This window comes from Miscanthus floridulus, chromosome 8 (assembly GCF_019320115.1).
Source record: "Miscanthus floridulus cultivar M001 chromosome 8, ASM1932011v1, whole genome shotgun sequence".
NCBI lineage: Eukaryota > Viridiplantae > Streptophyta > Magnoliopsida > Poales > Poaceae > Miscanthus > Miscanthus floridulus.
In genome coordinates, this window is record NC_089587.1 from 791,683 (window position 1) to 811,265 (window position 19,583).

General features: G+C 42.7%; 1 pseudogene; it reads right to left on the reverse strand.

Moving 5' to 3' along the window:
* Positions 1-267: 267 nt before the first annotated feature.
* Positions 268-2,954, reverse strand: LOC136470825 (transcription factor ILR3-like; annotated as a pseudogene).
* Between the last annotated feature and the right edge of the window lie 16,629 nt (positions 2,955-19,583).

Here is a 19,583-nt window from a genome sequence, read left to right on the forward strand (position 1 = left end):
CACAGGTCACGCTCACAAATGGGACAAGGGCACAAGGCAGCAAAGGATATTTGCCAACTAGAGGGTTAAGATCCATATATTAATTACAGGCATCACCCTTCAATAGAACAAAGTAAGTTGATAACGACTGCTGGAAACAACTGTTACAGCATAAACATGACGCGAGTTGCGAACTTGATTCCTCTCCAGGGACCTAACTGACACTCTGAATTTTCCGCCCAATGCATGAAATGGCACGATGCGTCAGCATTCCAAGGATAGCTGCCCCTAAGCATTTGGCGGCCAGAGCTTTGGATCTTGAGTTGTGTCCACGATGGTTGGAGGCAACCACTGCCACATTGCCATCCCAGGGAACTGGTGCAGGGATTGGAGCACTTTTGTTTGCTAGGAGCTTGCTGTGGCGGCACAAATGGAGTAAAAGCAGCAGGGATGGTATGAAGCTGGATGCGGGAGATGGGGAACATATCCTGTAGGAGCTACACTCATAGCTTTGACTTGCTGCTCCAGCCTATCCTTTTCTACCTTCAGTCTCACTTTCTCTTCACGGAGCTCATTCTTCTCCTCCTGAAACAATAATAGAGCATTTCCTTAATTAAAACATACAGATTTGGATCAGACAGTAGGCTTCTTACAGATGCGTGGGACGGTGGGAGGTCACACTGGCCATCTCTAAACTTGCATATTTAAAAATGGCAAATCTAGTCTAGAAACTCAAATTGGACCAAGCAATCGGCTGCAGACACATAGGGCATGATTCTGAGTTCAGTACAATCTAGGTTTGCCTGCTTGGACCCTGGTGCAGAAGCAGAAGACCAAAAATACCATGCATTTCAAGAAACAACAAAACCTAGAAGACATTGAGAAGCATGTGGAGGGCATCAAAGATTCTGAAATCCAGTAGAAAGATTTCTAAGAGGATAGGCTGTATGAGGAAGATACCTTCAGGTCCTTGATATTCTCCCGCAGCTTCTCATTTGATTCTTTAAGCTTTTCTGCCTCACCTCTAAGTTGTGCCACCATACGGGCTGCATCACTCAAGATGTTTGCTTTATCCAACTTTGCTTGTTTACCAGGATTCATAACTGAACTTAATTCCAGGAACCTACAATTCAAAATAACATATGAGAACTAAGATATGTGCAAGTGCATTCACCATATTGAGCAATGGTTTGAGAGGTATAGTATATTTGCAGTACCTGTCATTCAGCTTATCCCTCCTCATTTTCTCACGACAAGCTTTGGATTTTGGACCAGATGAAGATGGCTCATCTCTACCCCTGCAGAGACCGAAGTATTTATATTATAGAGCAAAACATAAGGAAATATCATGTACAACAGTACAAGTTGAATGCTATGTTCATAGTGTTAGTGATTCCATTGGCAAGCATAAGAAAATGAAACACAAAAGATCACATGGGAATTAAAATTTGATGGAAGATAATTCACAGCAATATGCTACACAGTCACTATTATTGGATTGCATTTGCACACTAAATGTATTACAATCTTGTTGGCATCTCAGAACCTTTAAAGCCTAAGGTTTCCTGTTTGGTGCTTGAAACCCATGAAAAGGAAGGACAAGATGCCCAAATAGACACACATAATGGATAGGAACTTGACAGACTAACAGAGTTCATCTACATGCACATACTTCACAATCAGAATGAAGAGTAAAGACAATAAGCAATACCTTTTCCCCAAATTAGATTGCTCAAATCCACAAGCATCTCCATCGACATCCTCAATCCCACGTCTGCTACAGTTGCGAAGTAAGTACCAAATACGTCAACAGGAAATACACAGAGAGGAAATGCACGTGCAGAGTAGCTGCTCAAGTATCTGATAAACCATCGTGCTGCTTGTATTTCAGTCAAACATACCTCCAGAGGTACCGGTGCGTAGTGGAATCCTAAGCCAGGATAGTAATGTGAAGAGAGGCAGAGGAAGACCGAAGTTGACTTAGGTAGGAGGCAATAAAAGGAGACTTGAAAGGATGGAATATACCCAAAGACTTAGCCTTAGATAGGAGTGCTTGGAAAACAGCTATTCACGTGCCTGAACCTTGATTGCTTCTGCTGGGTTTCAACTCTAGCCTACCCCAACTTGTTTGGGACTTAAAGGCTTTGTTGTTGTTGTTGTATAGGAAGCAAGGGTAACATCTAGGATCATGATAATGCAAATCACTACAATATGTTATATAACGCATGATGAGCTGCGAAAAAGGCTATTCCAGCTAGCACACAAACTTCAATTGCTTGGAGATACTTGTACATGATAACAGCAGCAGTAGTCATATATAACAAGTGTTCGTTAACCAGTAATGTTGCATATCACCATTCACAGGTATCAGTTGCCCACCTATGAACCAACTAGCGCTACAAAGCTCTGAACCTCAGATGCACATATCAAATCCAATCTACTCGGGAACAAGGGAAAAGTGAAATTTCCCTAACTCCATAAACCGAGAACGTAGATTAGGTAACAGAATTGCAGACTGAAAACTGCCAGATGCATAAGCCTTCCTCCTTTCCTTTCGAAAAAAAAAAACAAAAGATAATATGCGCATGCTGTTTCAAATAGCACATAGTTTTTAGAAGTTATACATCAGCCAAATCAAGTAATTTGTCTACCACCGCCCACAATTTTTTAACCAAAGAAAAAAATAGCAATCAGGCAGCGACAACGACCTCGGGAGTATAAAATCCATGCACCGCGCCATAAACCGAAACGCAATCTACATATACACTACGAGAAAGGGCTGTTCCGGTTGGCATCGCCTTACCCTCCGTCGCAGAATATGGCGAGATCCCCGTCGTCGCCGGCGCCGCCGAGGAGGAAGTCCTCCACGGGGTCTCCGCCTACGGCGCAGTCCATCGTCGCGGTCGCGGTCGCGGCGGCCGGGGGATTCCGCGGTCGGGGCGAGGCTAGGCTAGGCTAGGGTTCCGCGGGGGTCAGGCGGGCGGGCGAGAGCGAGACGAGAGGTCGAGAACGAGCCGGGACCGGGAGAGCGCTTTTGCAGAATGCACCCTGGATGCGACCCCAGTTGTTAACAAGGTCCTCGCGGAGGCGCGGGAGAGGGGCCCGTTTGGAATTTCGGGAGACGCGAGGGGCCTTGATGCGGTGAAGTTGGTGGAGGGCTGGTTGGTGGTGGCTTGGCAAGAGTTTGGAATGGAGGGGGAAAAGGGATATGATGGCCATGTGAAGAACAAGATGGATGGATGGTCTGTGTTTCGCCGCCATGTGGTCCTGCTCGTCGTTTTGTGTGCTTCGTGTATTATATGCCGTCACCGTGTGTAATTTAAGGTCTGTTCGGATACGAGAGTTAATTGCTAGGTAATTAAAATAAACTAAATTAGCTTTGGTATATCCAGATAGAAGGGCTAATAAATGGAGTACTTTTGAGTCAAGCTATTAACCAGTTGTTAGCCAACTAACTAGCTAACCTTAGTTAATTTGAGCTAATTGTAGCCCACATAGTAACTAGTCCTAGCCAATCCAAACAGCCCCTTAATGTGATTCGTGTATTGAGGACATGTTTGTTTCAAGCGATGACCTATCGGTACTGAACATGTATCTAGGGTATCTCATCCCATCGCAAAATTATGTGAAAGAAAGGTAAATACTATCCTGGGTATTAGCAAATGTACCTCTTTTATGTCTTATGCTATACTTGTTTGGTTCTAAATTATAAGATGTTTTGGCTTTTCTGTATACATAGTTTCTACCATGCACTTAGATATACACTATGTCTGGATATATATAGTAAAAGTAATGTATTTAGAAAAGCTAACCCATCTTATAATTTAAAATAGAGAGAGTACATAAGACACGATATAAGACATCGTGAATATTGAGAATAGGGAAGTTTATATCATAGGCAAGACTCTCACGCTCGTCGTGTGGGAGAAACGTGGATTTTGAGTGAAGATGGTAGGGTGGACCACAGATATGAGAGGCACAGAGGATGCACAAAGACATGGCCCCTCCGTGTGGCGACCAAACGGCGAGCGCGTGGAGTCAACACTGGACTTGACAGTGATGGGCCAGTAGTGGATGAAGTATATATTCGGTGGTGGGCTACTCCTACCTGACGGATCGGATTCCCTTCACCAACTTGGTTGGGCTGTTTTCCGGAGCCCACTATCTTCAGTTGTTTTGGCTGTCACCTGTCCAAATCAGGTGTGACCGTGACATGCAAACCACCTGATGCCTTTATTCTACTCTCCCTCCTTTTTTAACCTTTACAAGAGAGAACAAATGCCTTGCGACTAGATGAGACCTGAGACTACCAGGGAGGAAGCAGGAGCTGACATTTCTCACACTGATCAGACATTTCCATTGAATTTCCCTCTAGATTCCATTGTTTTTTTCTGGGCCCACAAAGAGCACAAGCACAAAGCATTGGTGAACATTAACCAAATTTCCTTATAAAAAAGTTGTAACAAATTTGAGTGATTTATGGTTTTAGTTTGCACTACAAGTGCTTCTTAGACCTTCAGCTTACAAGATACGCAGCTCTCCCGCGCGTTCGAGAAAAGGACCTTCAGCTTACATATCCTATGCCATCCTCAGTTCAGCAGGCAGTGGGGCCAACACTGCGTAGAGCTATGATTATTCGGCTGTAAAAAGGAGGGCAACTTCCTGGCTTTGGACTTTCGGTCCAAAATTCCATATATGTTTTTGCAGCTCCACTTCTTCTTGATGCCTGTCAACACACACAGAGACACACAGATGGATGGAGGATGCTGCTCCAGCTCCACTCACCCTGAAGAAAATTGCAATCGGTCCAAGTGTTGCCTGCAGATTCCCTTCTTCTGCATGCCTCTGCTTTATACCCCTCCCACACACACGCGCAGAGCAATGTTCCATGGATGGATGGAATTGATGCATGGATTCCCCTCCTTTTTATCACCCAACTACAAGAGTGCAACGAGGGGTTGCAAACACCTGGAAATGTGCCGGGCAATCTGCCAATTGCTGGGTATTATTACTCATCACTAAGCTAGATGCATGATCCACTACCGCCACCTAATTGCGTCTCATCAACTCATCAAAAAAAAAGTTACTGCTTTTTTATCTGAATTAATTAAAAAAGGGGCCTAATTCAGGACTAATGAAGAGATAATTGTCTAATCTTCTAGACTAGTGGTTTTTTCCTCAAACATTTTTCCTTGACTGTACTAAGCTTCTGAATTTCTTGTTGTACAGTACAGTAGAAGCCTGCCGTGGGGAAAAGACCAAATGGATACAGAAAAATATAGACAAGCTTTTTTATTAAAAAACATACATGAGAAGAATTCTAGCTTAGATGCATATATTTCAGAGAAGCAACTGAGAATATTTGGACAAAATCCAGGGATTTTACCTTTCGGCAAAATGAGATAATAAAAAAACTAGGCTTGGACAGGAGATTGTGAAGTGACCAAGAAGATCTACAACATCCTCTGATATCTCCTGCTTCTCAAGCCCTAACAACAAGTGGCTTCCACCACCTCCACTGCCAACATATTTTATGCCTGCACAAAATGGTTGACATGCTGTGAGCCGTTGCTTCTGATCCAGTGCTCATCATGAGATTAAAGAAAGCTAATCCCTGGGTGCAAAGCAAAAGACACCACACCACAGTTATATTACATGAAACACTTCACGAACTTCACACGAAAAAACGAAATGGTGTGATTGTTAAAATAGATTTGAAAAAGCCTATGATAAAGTAAAATGGAGTTTTCTACAGCAAACATTAAGGATGAAGGGATTTTCACAAAAGTGGTGTGAATGGGTGCAGAGTTTTACACAAGGAGGCAATGTAAATATTAAGGTTAATGACCAACTCGGATCTTACTTCCAGACAAAAAAAGGTTTAAGGCAAGGTGACCCCATGTCACCCATACTATTTAACATAGTGGTTGATATGTTGGCCATACTAATTGCCAGAGCAAAGGAAGCAGGGCAGATAGAAGGGGTTATTCCCCATCTAATTCAGGATGGCTTATCCATTCTTCAATATGCGGATGACACAGTGATCTTCATGAGCCATGATGTTAAAAAGCAGTTAATATGAAACTACTGCTAAGTACTTTTGAGCAACTATCTGGCCTAAAGATAAATTTCCACAAAAGCGAAGTCTTTTGTTGTGGACAAGCTAAAGATCATGAAGAGTTTTATTCGCAGCTGTTTGGATGTGCCAGTGGTAAATACACATTTCGCTACCTGGGTTTACCTATGCATTTTAGGAAACTATATAATAAAGACTGGAAGTGTATTGAAGAGAGAATCGAAAAAAGACTTAGTGGGTGGAAAGGGAAACTACTTACGGTCGGTGGTCGTTTGGTACTCATAAACTCGGTGCTATCTAGTTTACCGATGTTCATGATGTCATTTTTCGAACTGCCGAAAGGGGTGGTGGAAAAAATTGATTGTTTTAGGTCTCGCTTTTACTGGCAAATTGACCAACACAAAAGAAAATACAGGTTAGCAAGTGGGAAGTTATGTGTCAGCCTAAGGACAAGGGAGGTCTAGGGATACATAATTTAGAGATTCAAAATAAATGTTTGCTCAGTAAGTGGTTGTTTAAGTTATTAAATGAGGATGGGCTGTGGCAAGAATTATTAAGAAATAAGTACATTAAAAATAAGACTATTGGAAGCTGTGAAAAGAAACCAACGGACTCGCATTTCTGGAAAAGCCTTATGAATATTAAAAATAACTTCATAGAGTTAGGACATTTTAATGTCAAAGATGGGACACAAACTAGATTTTGGGTTGATACTTGGCTGGGCAACAAACCTCTCAAAGATAGATTTCCTACGTTGTTTAATATTGTAAGAAGAAAACAAGACACTATAGCTACAGTCTTGAGTTCCCCAGTACTAAATATCTCATTTCGGAGACATTTGGTGGGTGCGAACTTAACAAATTGGCATCGAATTGTAGCTTCTTTACAACAGATAAACTTACTACAGGAAAGAAATGTGTTTGTATGGGATTTAAACGCCTCTGGGGCTTTTACAGTCAAGTCTATGTATGCTGTATTAATTAACAATGGGGTGAGAGTGTCGCAAGATATTTGGCAAACGAAGCTGCCAATGAAAATAAAAGTTTTCATGTGGTATCTAAAAAGATGAGTGATTCTAACCAAAGACAACTTGGCTAGGAGAAATTGGAATGGAGACAAAAGTTATTGTTTCTGCCATGTTTCAGAGACAATTCACCATCTCTTTTTTTATTGCTTTTATGCTAAATTTTTGTGGCGCTCTATACATATACTTTTTGGGATATCACCTCCCACAAATATAGATGTTTTGTTCTATCATTGGTCTAAATTGGGAAACAAAAAGTACAATATATTGTTATTAACAGCAGCTTCCGCACTTCTTTGGGCAATCTGGATAACAAGGAATGAGGTGGTTTTTGACAAATGCAAACCAAAATCTCTTTTGCAGGTACTATTCCGAGGAACGCACTGGCTTCGTCATTGGACAAACTTACAGCGGCATGAAGATCTTAAAGATCAAATGATCTCTGTGGCACAACACCTAGAGACGTCGGCTTTAGATTTCTTTGGATCCAATGGTTGGCTTTCACAAAGGCATGTTGGTTTGGTTTAATCAAAAACTTTTTACCTATTCCGTTAGTCGTGTGTGTGGTTGTAAGTTTTACTTCAGCCGAACTTTGTGCTCAGGTTTGGAGTCTGTAATAATTTGTCTGATTCTATATTTGGATAGATGAAGCCGGATATTTTATCCTTTATCTAAAAAACCTCCTAATGAGCCCAAAAAGAAAACACCACCACAGAGATGGACTCGATATTTTTAAACACACGCCCGCACAAAAGAACTCCATATGTACCTCATCCCTACATGGCAACAGTGATGTGGCTGACCCTGAAAATCATGCTGTTTTTTAACCATATCCTAGCAAAAAAACAACTCTTTGGTGCCTTGCACTACCGTCTGGTATGGTGATGACAACTTTTGCAGATTCATGGATGGTCATTCATAAAATTATTAGAAAGGTCACTGGAGATCATTTGTCCAGTGGAAAATAAAGGCGCAGATGTGCCTTAAGGTTAACAATTAGTGCAGCCATCTTGGGGCTAAATAGTGATAAGTAACCGCCATTTCGCTGCTGTGAGTTTGTCAGCTGCAAAGCTTGCCTTTTTAAAAACAAAAGGAAAATCAGAGTAGCCATGAAGCATGCCTTTTGGCCTTGTGATCCAAGAACACTGAAACAGCTGTCCTGAAACTGACTTGTGTGCAGCAATGGAACAAACTAGGTGGTTGCTCATACATTTAACATTTGTTGCTGGTAAAGTAGTAACTATTGAAGTGTAGTTGAAATGCTGCTCAGCTCATGGATTTTGTTAGTCTACCAATAAAATTTGGCTTTAAACTACTATATTTGCATATTGCCATATTCTTTATTCATATGTTTTTGAGTTGACAGTCCATCCCATGGTGACGTTTTTACCTGACCTTTTTCGGTATAAACATAAAACATGGGAAGTATTCATGGATAAGAGTTTGCACTGCGATTTCACATTGCTGGAATGGCACATTTCATTCCTCCCATTAAAAAGTAAACTAATGCTGGTCAATCATGAATCATGCAGCGCAAGTAACGTGTATTGATTCCCGACTCATGACTTTGAAGTTTTAATCATGTTTTGTTTATCATTTGAATCGTACTGGAGCAACTTCTAGTAGCAACAAAAAAGTCCACTGCGATAGTGTTTGAAGTTTGAACTGCAAGCAAACCCTCTTGCTTGCTGCAACCTTGGCCTTATTTTTTTTCCAAAGCATGTGGTTTGTGTTAGATTGATCTCTTCCAATTTGCCCAACAGCTAATTGGCCCCTTAGATCCGTGCCATGATCGGGGGCGCCCAACCGCTCCACGGTTGGTGGGCCACCATCGCACAACGCCATAAAAAGGGAGGTGGGGGCCAGGGCACACGGCACGAGATTCACTTGAGCTGCCACACGCCCCACCTACAGTCTCTAAACCCTAACCGATCTAAGAGGGGGTGCTGCCAGCGACGGGAAGACCGTCACCGACCACCACCGCCTCTGCACCGTCGCCACCGCGACAACGCCTTCACCGCCGGGCTTCACCGCGCCACCGACGAGCAACCTCGTGGTCAGCTCGTCTTCTACGAAGGCGGGCGATGGTTTGCACCTCCGCAACCCCTCTCTCTCTCCCCCCTTTTCTCTCTGTTTCTCGTTTTAGTTTATGTTCTAGGGTTTACACTTCATCAAATATCAGTAGGTGTACTAGATCTATGGCTAGTGATCCTATCAATGGTATCAGTTGCCTAACTAGGCCTAGATCTAGCTTATCGGGGTAGAAAACCGAGTAGCAGCAATTAGAAGGAGGTGAGAGATCCGATTCGGATCTAAGCAAAGTGTTCGATCTGAACCCTAAACCCTAATCGGGTGAAGAAAAGGGGAAAGAAAGGGTCTCGATTTCGAAAAAGAACAGTAGCCAACCCTAACCCTAATCCTAGAAACGGATCGAACAAAGGAGAGGAGGACCTACACGGACTCTTCGTCGCGCGTCACCACCGCCGTCGCGTGGGTTGTATCCTGCCGTTGCGCAGGAAGGAACTCCACCGCCGCCTCGTCGGCGTGCGGGGAGAAGCCGAGCTGCGCTCGCGCGCCTTGCGTGCGAGCCTGGCCGAGGGCACTGTCACAGGACTGCTCGACGGCGGCGCGCTCACCCACTGGGGAGCACGCGCTCCAACGATGGGACCTGCGGCGGCGCCGGTCAGATCTAGGGTTTAGGGAAAGTCTCCACCACAGCGCATGTAGGGCGCAAAGAGCACCACCGTGGTGCTGCTCAACGGCGCCGCGAGTGGATCCAGCCGCACGCGTGCACCGAAGGGCGCCACGGCGGTGCCACCACGCTTTCTCTCTTGGGTCATCGTGGTTTGGAGTGACAGTGGGAGAGAGAGCCAACGCCACGGCAAAGAAAGAGAATTGAATGAGAAGAATGACCTAGGGTTCGGGCGCGCGGCCATCGTCGTCGTTTTTATATCCGCCGAGAACGACGGACAACCGTCTGATCGCGATGAACGGCTGAGAGCCATCGGGGCAGATATAGCCCAGACGGGGAAGGAGAATCCCGGCCCAGGCCTAGGTTGCGGCCTGGGCACGAGGGAGCGGGCACGCACGCGCTCTGTTGGGCCGCTGCTGGGCCGCGAGCGCGGGCGCGCGGGCGGAATTTCGCTATTGGGCCGAGCACTGTTTCAACGGGCTGGGCTAAATGAACAGTGTAAACTGAGTTATTTGTTTTATTTATTATTTTCAGAAGCAAATTTTGATCTTTTTTTGTCCAGTTTCAATCTCTGTCAAAATTTGAACCAACGGGACAAATTTTTCAGAGAGTAGATTAGTACAGTAAAATGCTTCTGAAAAGTAGATAAATAATTTTTTCATATTTTTGCTACAATGTTAAAGTTTATTATCTTCTAATTAAATTCGAACCAACGGGGGAATTTAATTTGAAGAGCAGTCATTTTTAGTCAGTAAATTATAATATTGTTATTTTTCTAACCAACATTGATAATAGCAATATTATAATGTTTATTCATAAGTTTTTCCATGCATTAATTATATTTTTGCCCAACGGTGATGTAGAATTAGTGTATAAGAAAGTTGTATGTTTTAATTTTGACCAGCGTTAAATTAAGGCATGCAATTATTATGACATATTTTTTCACTATCTCTGACGGTGTTTTTCAGGACTCAACCCAATGGCATTTATCTTGCACATACCGCCTCTTGAAAGGAGCAACTATAGGGTATGGCGAGAGAAGTATGAACTAGCACTTGCGCTGTCTGAAAATGACCTAGCGCTTACCTCCCCGTGTCCTACTGAGCCAGTGGATCCGATGAGGAAAGAAAATGAGTCTGATGCTGATTTCACTGCTCGGCAGCGAGATCATGCAGAAGTGCGGATGAAATATGATCTCGAACGCAAGAAATGAGATATTTCAAACAATAAATGCTTGATGGTGGCTAAGTCCACTATTTCATATGCGATAAGAGGGTCTATCCCATATTGTGATACCACCACAGAGTATCTTAAAAAGGTGGAGAGTCAGTTCACTGGCTCAGTGTTCGCCTAAATGGTCGATTAAACGGCCACTAAACGGTAAACGATAATAAACCGTTTGTTTAGGAGGTAAACAGAAATTAAACGTTTGACCATTTAAACGGTCAAAAAATAAAAAAACGGTCTAAACGGAACGGAGATAAACAATATTAAACGGGCTAAACGGCTGTTTAAATGGCTGTTTAGGCGAACACGAGGTAAATCTAGTTCAGTTTTGTATGGATAAATTTGTATACTTAAGTCTATTATATTTATAAATGTGTACACTTGATATGTTATATGCATAAATATCTATATTTGGTTCTTTTCACATGCATAAATATATATACATACCAAAATAATTGATTTTTACTCAGATAAATATGTATAAATGCTAGAATACTTACTTTTACATGCACATATATAATTATATGTATTGTTTTTTAAAAAGTACAAAATCGTTTAGATCGTTTAACTTCGTTTAAACACCGTATAAACAGCCTAAACGTTAAAGGAAGGGCGACCGTGTAAAGACCGTTTACCATTTAGGAAAACATTGCTGGCTCTTCAAAGGCTTATGCCAGTACTTTGATCAAGATATTGTTCAATGAGAAATACACTGGTGGCGGTATCAGAGAGCACATACTGAAGATGAGCAACACAGCTTCGAAGCTGAAGCCAATGGATTTGGGGCTCAAGGATGAGTTCCTTATTCATTTGGTTTTTGCTTCCTTGCCCAAAGAATATAAATTTTTGTTGTGAACTACAACATGCAGCCCGATAAATAGGATATAGAGAAGCTCATTGCAATGTGTGTTCAAGAAGATGAGAGGCTAAAAAGCTCATAGGGTGACTCTGCTAACCTTATGAAGACAACAAAAAGAAGAATTTCAATAAAAAAGTCAAACCTCAAGGGAAAGCCTCTTAGAATGACCACCATCAGAAGAACAACAACGCTCAAGTTGAAAAGGATCAGTGTAAATGGTGCAAGAAGTATGGACATTACTAGAGGGATTGTTCAGACTTCCTGAAGAGACTTCTAAAGAGAGGTGAGGATTTCATTACATTCATAGATGAATCCTTGTATTTAAGTTATGTAAAATCTACTTGGTGATTGATTCGGGTGCAACTATTTATTTTGCAAATTCATTACAGGGATTCCATACGAGGAGGACCCTACAAAGAGGAGAAAGAAGAATCAAAGTAGCAAATGGAGTTGAAACTGAAGTTGAAGCCATTGGAGATCTCTCTCTAGAATTAGTTGATGGTTTTGTACTTAAGCTTTTAGATGTTCTATATGTACCCTCTTTGCGAAGAAACTTAATAAGTGTTTCACGTTTAGATGATTATGGATATGATTGCCATTTTGATAATGACAAATGTCGGATTGTGATTAATAATAAGTGTGTTGGTCTTGTCTTTCGACAAGACAAGCTTTATTTATTATCACTTTCTAAGAATGTGAATGATGTAAGGACTGAGAATGAAAATGCCTCTTCATCTATGAATGCAACAAATAAGCGGAAGAGAGTGCATGATGTATCTTCAAAATTATGGCACTATCGTTTAGGCCATATTTTGAGGGGGAGAATAGAGCGATTGATTAAGAAATCAATTCTTCCACCTTTTGAATTTTTAGATTTAGAGCAATGCATTGATTGCATAAAAGGAAAGTACGTTAAGAAAATAAAGAAAGATACCAAATGAAGCGCAGGAATGTTAGAAATAGTTCACATAAACATCTGTGGTCATTTTCCTATGAAGAGTATGGATGGTTATGATTCATTTATAACATTCACAGATGACTATTCTCGTTTTGGCTATATTTATCCAATTAAGAAAAGATCAGAAGCATTGGATAAATTTAAGATATTTAAGACTGAAGTAAAAAATCAGCACAACTTAAAGATTAAGGTAGTAAGATCCGACCGTGGGAGAGAGTACTACGATCGACACACCCCATATGACCAAGTTCCTAGACCTTTTGCAAGGTTCTTACAAGAAATGGCATAGTTGCCAGTATTCTACACCGGACGAGCCTCAGCAGAATGGAGTAGCTGAAAGACACAACCGTACCTTAATGGATATGGTGAGAAACATGATAAGTTACTCTACCCTACCGATAAGTTTGTGGATGAAGGTGTTAAAAACTGCCATTCATATACTTAATCGAGTGCCAAGCAAATCGGTGCCCAAAACACCGTATGAGTTGTGGATAGGAAAGGAACCCTCACTTAACTATTTACGAGTGTGGGGTTGTCCAACTGAGGCAAAAGTTTTTAACCCAAACATAGGGAAGCTAGACTCTAAGACAGTCAGTTGTTATTTCATTGGCTATCTTTAAAAGTCAAAATGTTATCGCTTCTATTGTTCTGTCAGACAAACGAAGTTTATAGAAACAAGACATAATGTGTTCTTGGAGGATGATATGATCAAGGGGAGCATGGTAGCGCGAGAAATTAGTTTTAAAGAGAAGTGGGTATATGTGCCCACTCCTATGGTTCAGGAGCCATTCTTCATGCTACATATTGTTGTTGTACCAAACTACCAATAGTGCAAGACACTATAGTAATAGCACCTATTGTTAGTTCTCCTGTGGTAACAATAAATGAGCATGAGGAACCTGTCCTTCAGGATCCCTAGAACCCGTTGTCACACATGAGGGAGAGCAACAACAGCCTCTTATAGAACAAGCATCATCTAACGAGGCCCCTAGAAGGTCTCAAAGAGTCAGGAGATCAGCCATCCTAATGACTATGAAGTTTATGAATGTGAGGAATTTCAAATGAAGGGTGATCCTATCTCATTTGAAGAAGCCATGAGAAGTGCTCACTCATCCAAGTGGTTTGAAGTCATGAAAGATGAAATGAAATCAATGAAAACCAATGGTGTTTGGAACTTAGAAACAATTCCTAAAGAAGCCAAGACAGTTGGCTGTAAATGGGTCTACAAAACTAAATATGACTCCAAAAGGAATATAGAAAGGTTTAAAGCGCGACTTGTGACGAAAGGTTTCACGCAAAGAGAAGACATATATTACAATGAGACATTTTCTCCAGTCTCATGTAAGGATTCTTTTAGAATCATAATGGCGCTTGTAGCATATTACGATTTAGAATTACATCAGATGGATGTAAAGACGACGTTCCTAAATGGGGATCTAGAGGAAAATATTTACATAGCACAACCAAAAGGTTTTGTTGTGGAAGAAAAAGAACGTATGGGATGCCGACTGAAGAAATCCATTTACGGATTAAAACAAGCTTCAAGACAGTGGTATTTGAAGTTTGATAGTACAATAAGAAAGTTTAGGTTTTAAGAAAATATAGAGGACAATTGTGTTTATGCAAAGTTCAAGAATGGGAAATACATTTTCCTAGTCTTGTATGTGGATGACATCTTGCTCTCTAGCAGTGATGTTAATCTACTACTAGAAACAAAGAAGTTCTTATCCTCGAAGTTTGATATGAAGGATCTCGGTGAAGCTTCATTTGTCCTAGGAATAGAGATTCACCGAGATAGAGAAAAGGGGGTTTTAGGATTATCACAAAAAGCCTACTTAGAAAAAGTTCTAAAGAAATACAGTATGTAAAATTATAAGTCTTCACCTGCTCCCATAGTCAAGGGCGATAGATATGGGGAATTTCAATGTCCTAGGAACCAATATGAGATCGATCAAATGAAAGCGGTTCCATATAGTTCAGCTGTCAGAAATTTACAGTATGCTCAAGTGTGTACTCGCCCTGACTTAGCATTTGTTACCGAGTTACTTAAAAGATACCAGAGTAATTCAGGAATAGAACACTAGAAATTAGTAAAGAAAGTTTTATGTTACCTGCAAGGTACGAAATGCTAATGTACACAAGATCTAATTCCCTACACATAGAGGGGTATACGGATTCTGATTATGCGGGAGATGACAGAAAGTTCACACAGGAGGAGCTATATCGTGGAAAAGCTCAAAGCAAATCATCACTACATCGTCCATAATGTATGCCGAGTTTGTATCATGTTATGAGGCCACAGAGCAGGTGAATTGGCTGAAGAAATTCATGCCCGGATTGAAAGTGGTAGACGACATACATAAACCACTTAAGTTATACTTTGATAATAATCCAGCAGTATGTTATGTTCACAACAATAAGTCAAATAGTGCTGCCAAACACATTGACATAAAGTATTATGTTGTGAAAGATAAAGTCAGGGATCATATAATTAGTCTTGAGCATATAAGAACAGAAAAGATGCTCACGGATCCGCTTACAAAAGGCTTACCACCCAACGTGCTCAGAGAACACTTAGCCGGCATGGGTTTAAGGGAAAGCCTTTGATTCCTAGACAACAAGGGCCTAGTTGAGAATCTGTTTTAAAACAGAGAGGTGCATTGTAGCTGTTTAATCTAATGGCAACTGGCCGTGATGATGACACACGCTCTATGCACTGATCTGTGATGGAATGGGAATAAGATAAAGTAAGTAAGTTAAGTTTAAGTCATAAGGTGAGATCAAAGGGGAGAATGTTAGATTGATTTCTTCCAATGGGCCCTTGGATCCGTGCCCTGATCGGGAGCGCCCAACCGCTCCATGGTTGGTGGGCCCCCATCGCACAGCACCATAAAAAGGGAGGTGGGGTCCGAGGCACACGGCACGAGGTTCACCTGAGCCGCCAGACGCACCACCAATAGTCCCTAAACCCTAACCGATCTAAGAGGGGGTGCTTCCAGCGACGGGAAGACCGCCACTGGCCACCGCCGCCTCTGCACTATTGCCACCATGACAGCACCTTCACCGTCGGGTTTCACCGTGCCACCGACGAGCAACCTCATGGCCAGCTCGTCTTCTATGAAGGCGGCCGATGGTTTGCACCTCCGCAACTCCTCTCTCTCCCTCTTTCTCACTGTTTCTCGTTTTAGTTTATGTTCTAGGGTTTACACTTCATCAAATGTCAGTAGGTGTGCTAGATCTATGGCTAGTGATCCTGTCAATTCTATCATTTTGGACTTTTGAATTCTGACCATTAACCATTCCGAATTATTGTTAATAATGTCATGTCATGTCAAAGAGGTTTCTACTCTACCAGTGAACTAGAAAATATGAAATTTAGGAAACAGATTAAAATGAAAGTAGTTGTTGTAGTTGACATTGCTGCTTTTCTTAAAAAGATTGGAACATGATTACTTATGAATCGCCCAATGCAAAAATATATACTAAAAAAAATGGTTACCAACTCCGTACAGTTCATTGCACCTACTACGCCTGCATGCATGCTCCATGCTTATTCAGTGGTCAATCATATCCTAAACTATTCTTAGGTTTCGCCTGGACCAGAAACTTTTTGCTTGAATCACAGACAATTTGGCCGACATGGAAATGCGCTAGATTGCAGATAAACTTTTTTTTGGGAGAAAGATTGCAGATAAACTTGCACCATGATCATGCCATCTGACTTTTCTTGCAGATATGTGAGGAAAATCATATGCATGCAGCAGAGACAAAGGCGCGCGCATGGTCCTTGCGCTGCTGCCTCGGCTGTCTGCTACCACGCGCTGGCGCGTGGTTCACATCACCGCGGCTGACGCGCTGCGTCCGGGACGTAGCCTATGCCCTGCCCTACACTGGCCGGATGTGCGTGGGCCGCGCTGCATGCACGCGTCGCGCCGTTGTGGGCCGAGCCGCGCAAGTTGGGCCACGAGTTAGAAATTGGTTTCTTCAATTTCCAATAAAGTAGAAATACTTATTTAATTTAGTTATGAGCTGAACTTTGATAAATTATAGTAAATTCTGTAGATGTCTAAAAATAGTGAAACCAAGTTCGTTAGGTTCGCAAAATTACCATCTACCTGTTAGTGCAGTTAGATTACAGTTAGCCATGACAATGGTAGGTTCATAAATTCAAACTAGATGGCTTAGTATTATGTAGATTAATAATTATATGAATTTTTGTGGTAGATTGGGGATGGATATAGCTATAAAAATTTTACAGTAGCCTCGCTAGGTTATTATGTACTTGCTATAAATTTTGTAGCCTTAGAATGTGTTGTGAAATATAATAGCTATTACCCTTGTTTTATCGTATATAGCGTAGATCAGCGTTAGGAGTAAGAATACATGTAGTTGTTATAATATTGTATGCCATACGTCAAATTGGTTATCGGCAACGATAGATAGATTAATATTGTGGTCAGTAGCACTATCTTAGTAGTTAAACAGATGTACCTTTATTTTAAGAGTTGTTGTTGCTATATTACTAAGTATTGCATCATCATTTCATGCATGTAGATCATGAGTTGGTAGATTTTGTGCCCGTCGACGAGCAGGTGTACGACGAGGTGATTGAGGAGTACGAGGAGGAGGTCCTCGTGCAGGAGGGAGCCCCAGAGCCTATTGGTGCTGACCTTACTGACCTGTCGCCTGCCCAAGGCAAGCCCTGGTGCATAACCCCTATTTTAATTATCACTGAATATATATATGTGATGTGCATTTAAGTTACAGGCATTTTATGGAAACTACATGCATAAATATATCTACCCATGAGTCCTACTAGTACAGGGCGAGTAGCTGCTATGCTCAGGATATCGGTAGCGTGAGTAACCTGCCGTTACTCGCAAATAGGTGATAAAATATGGTCACTCATGATAAAATGGTGGAAAGGAAAATGGTGACCGGGCAAAGATATGGCTTGGGTACTGGTGGGTGTAAGGGGTTGTGTTCTGCGGCCAACAGGGCATGACTTGGTTACACTTTTTTCATGTCCATGTCGATTAAGGACCGGTCGTTACAATGGACGCTAGGCAAGTCACAGATCTATTATCCCCAGCGCATACTTGGGTATGGGCGCATGGAAGACTTGTTGCTCTCTTGCCGTGGATCCGGCTCTTTTCGGACCGACTGATGGGAGGCAGAGATGGTGGAGGTCCTTACACCACACTGAGTCCGGGACTCAGGAGTGGGGGCTTGGAGTCCAAGTTTGGACGGAGACCTGGACACCCGGGACAGGAGAGTGATGGGTTAGTCCTGCTTGTGCCTGGGGTACAAGCGGAGCGTGTGTTTTTGGGGCACCCAGCTGGGCACATTGGTTCGCGAATCGCCGCTGAGTCGGTACGACTTGTCTTAACTCTAGCATCGTAGTAAGAACTGAAAGACGGAAGATGATGAAATGAAACTGATTGCTCAACTCTTGCTTGAAAGTAGAACAGAAGCTTATATAGATTGGATAGATAATAACTTAATGCGGCCAATAATAATAACCTAAATAAGGATTCACTATTAATATTGCTTTCTGCTAAAATAAACCAGCAAACCATAAAGCTTCTCATATTCCTTGGAGTCGGTAAATTATTCCCACTAGTTGGATAAGTCTTGCGAGTACATTGTGTACTCAGGGTTTATTTACCCCTGTTGCAGGTGATGCTTGAGAAATACCTTTGTGTGGAGGATTCTTCTGGTGGGCTCAGACGGATCCTCGTTCTTATCGCTAGATGTTTATCTTAAATTCTATTGTTTATCATTTTTGCACTCTGACATTTGGTATTGTAATAATGTATTTTTTAAGAAACTCTGATGTATGAAATGGACAAGTATTGTAACTCGTTCTCATTATTGGATCCTTGGGGAAAACGTGGATCTTTCGGGTTCTCCCTTGGGGTGTTCCCGATGGATACCGCCCGCTGTAGCGTGCTTTCGGGGTGTTTAGTGTTTGGTGGAAGACGAGCACCTCCGTAAGCGTGTTATTTTGGGTGGATCTACCATAGCTGGCTAGATCCACCGGCGCACCGCAGGTGGCCTGATGGCGACCGGAGGGGCCGGCCTGCGCCCCTACTGTTATGGCGGCTGACCTGCCAGATCCGGGCCTCTACGGGCTGGTGGCGACATGGCCTCCATGGCGGTGGCGGCTCTAGGCTGGTGGCTTGGGCCCCACCTTGGTCGTCGAGCTCCCGGTGCTCTCGGCTCCACGCCAGTTGTGCTGGTGCCACTGCAGCCCCCCTATACGTCTGATGTCGAGTAGTTTCTGGGTGAAAACCCTGCTCAACTTCTTGCTATGGGCCGGCGGCTATGGCGTGGTCTGTGCCATGTTTCTTCTTGGGGGGGCGTCGAAGTTTCTACTTGTCGCGAGCCTTTGGGGCAGGTTATAGGACGAAAGTCCTCGTGCGCTTCTTCCAACATTGATGGTGTCTGCGGATGTCATTCCCTTCTTGAAGGCCTTATTGGAGCACACCTGTTGCCGCCCCGCTGCTCTCGCCGAAGTGTCTTGTGTTGTGCGTGCGTATGCTTCATCTTGCTCTCCACATTGGTCTGTTCAACCCCGTGTTTGGCGTTGCCGCGGTCGTTTGGTGGTTCGCAGCGGATGCTTGGCCGCTTTCTTTGACGGATGCTTTGCCGTCGTTGCTGCTTTGACGGATACTTTGCCGCTGTTGTCGCTTGGGTCTCCTCACTTGGGCAGAAGCTTTGCTACTGGGTGCGTGATGACCCCCTTTCTGGCGGATTACTGGCGAA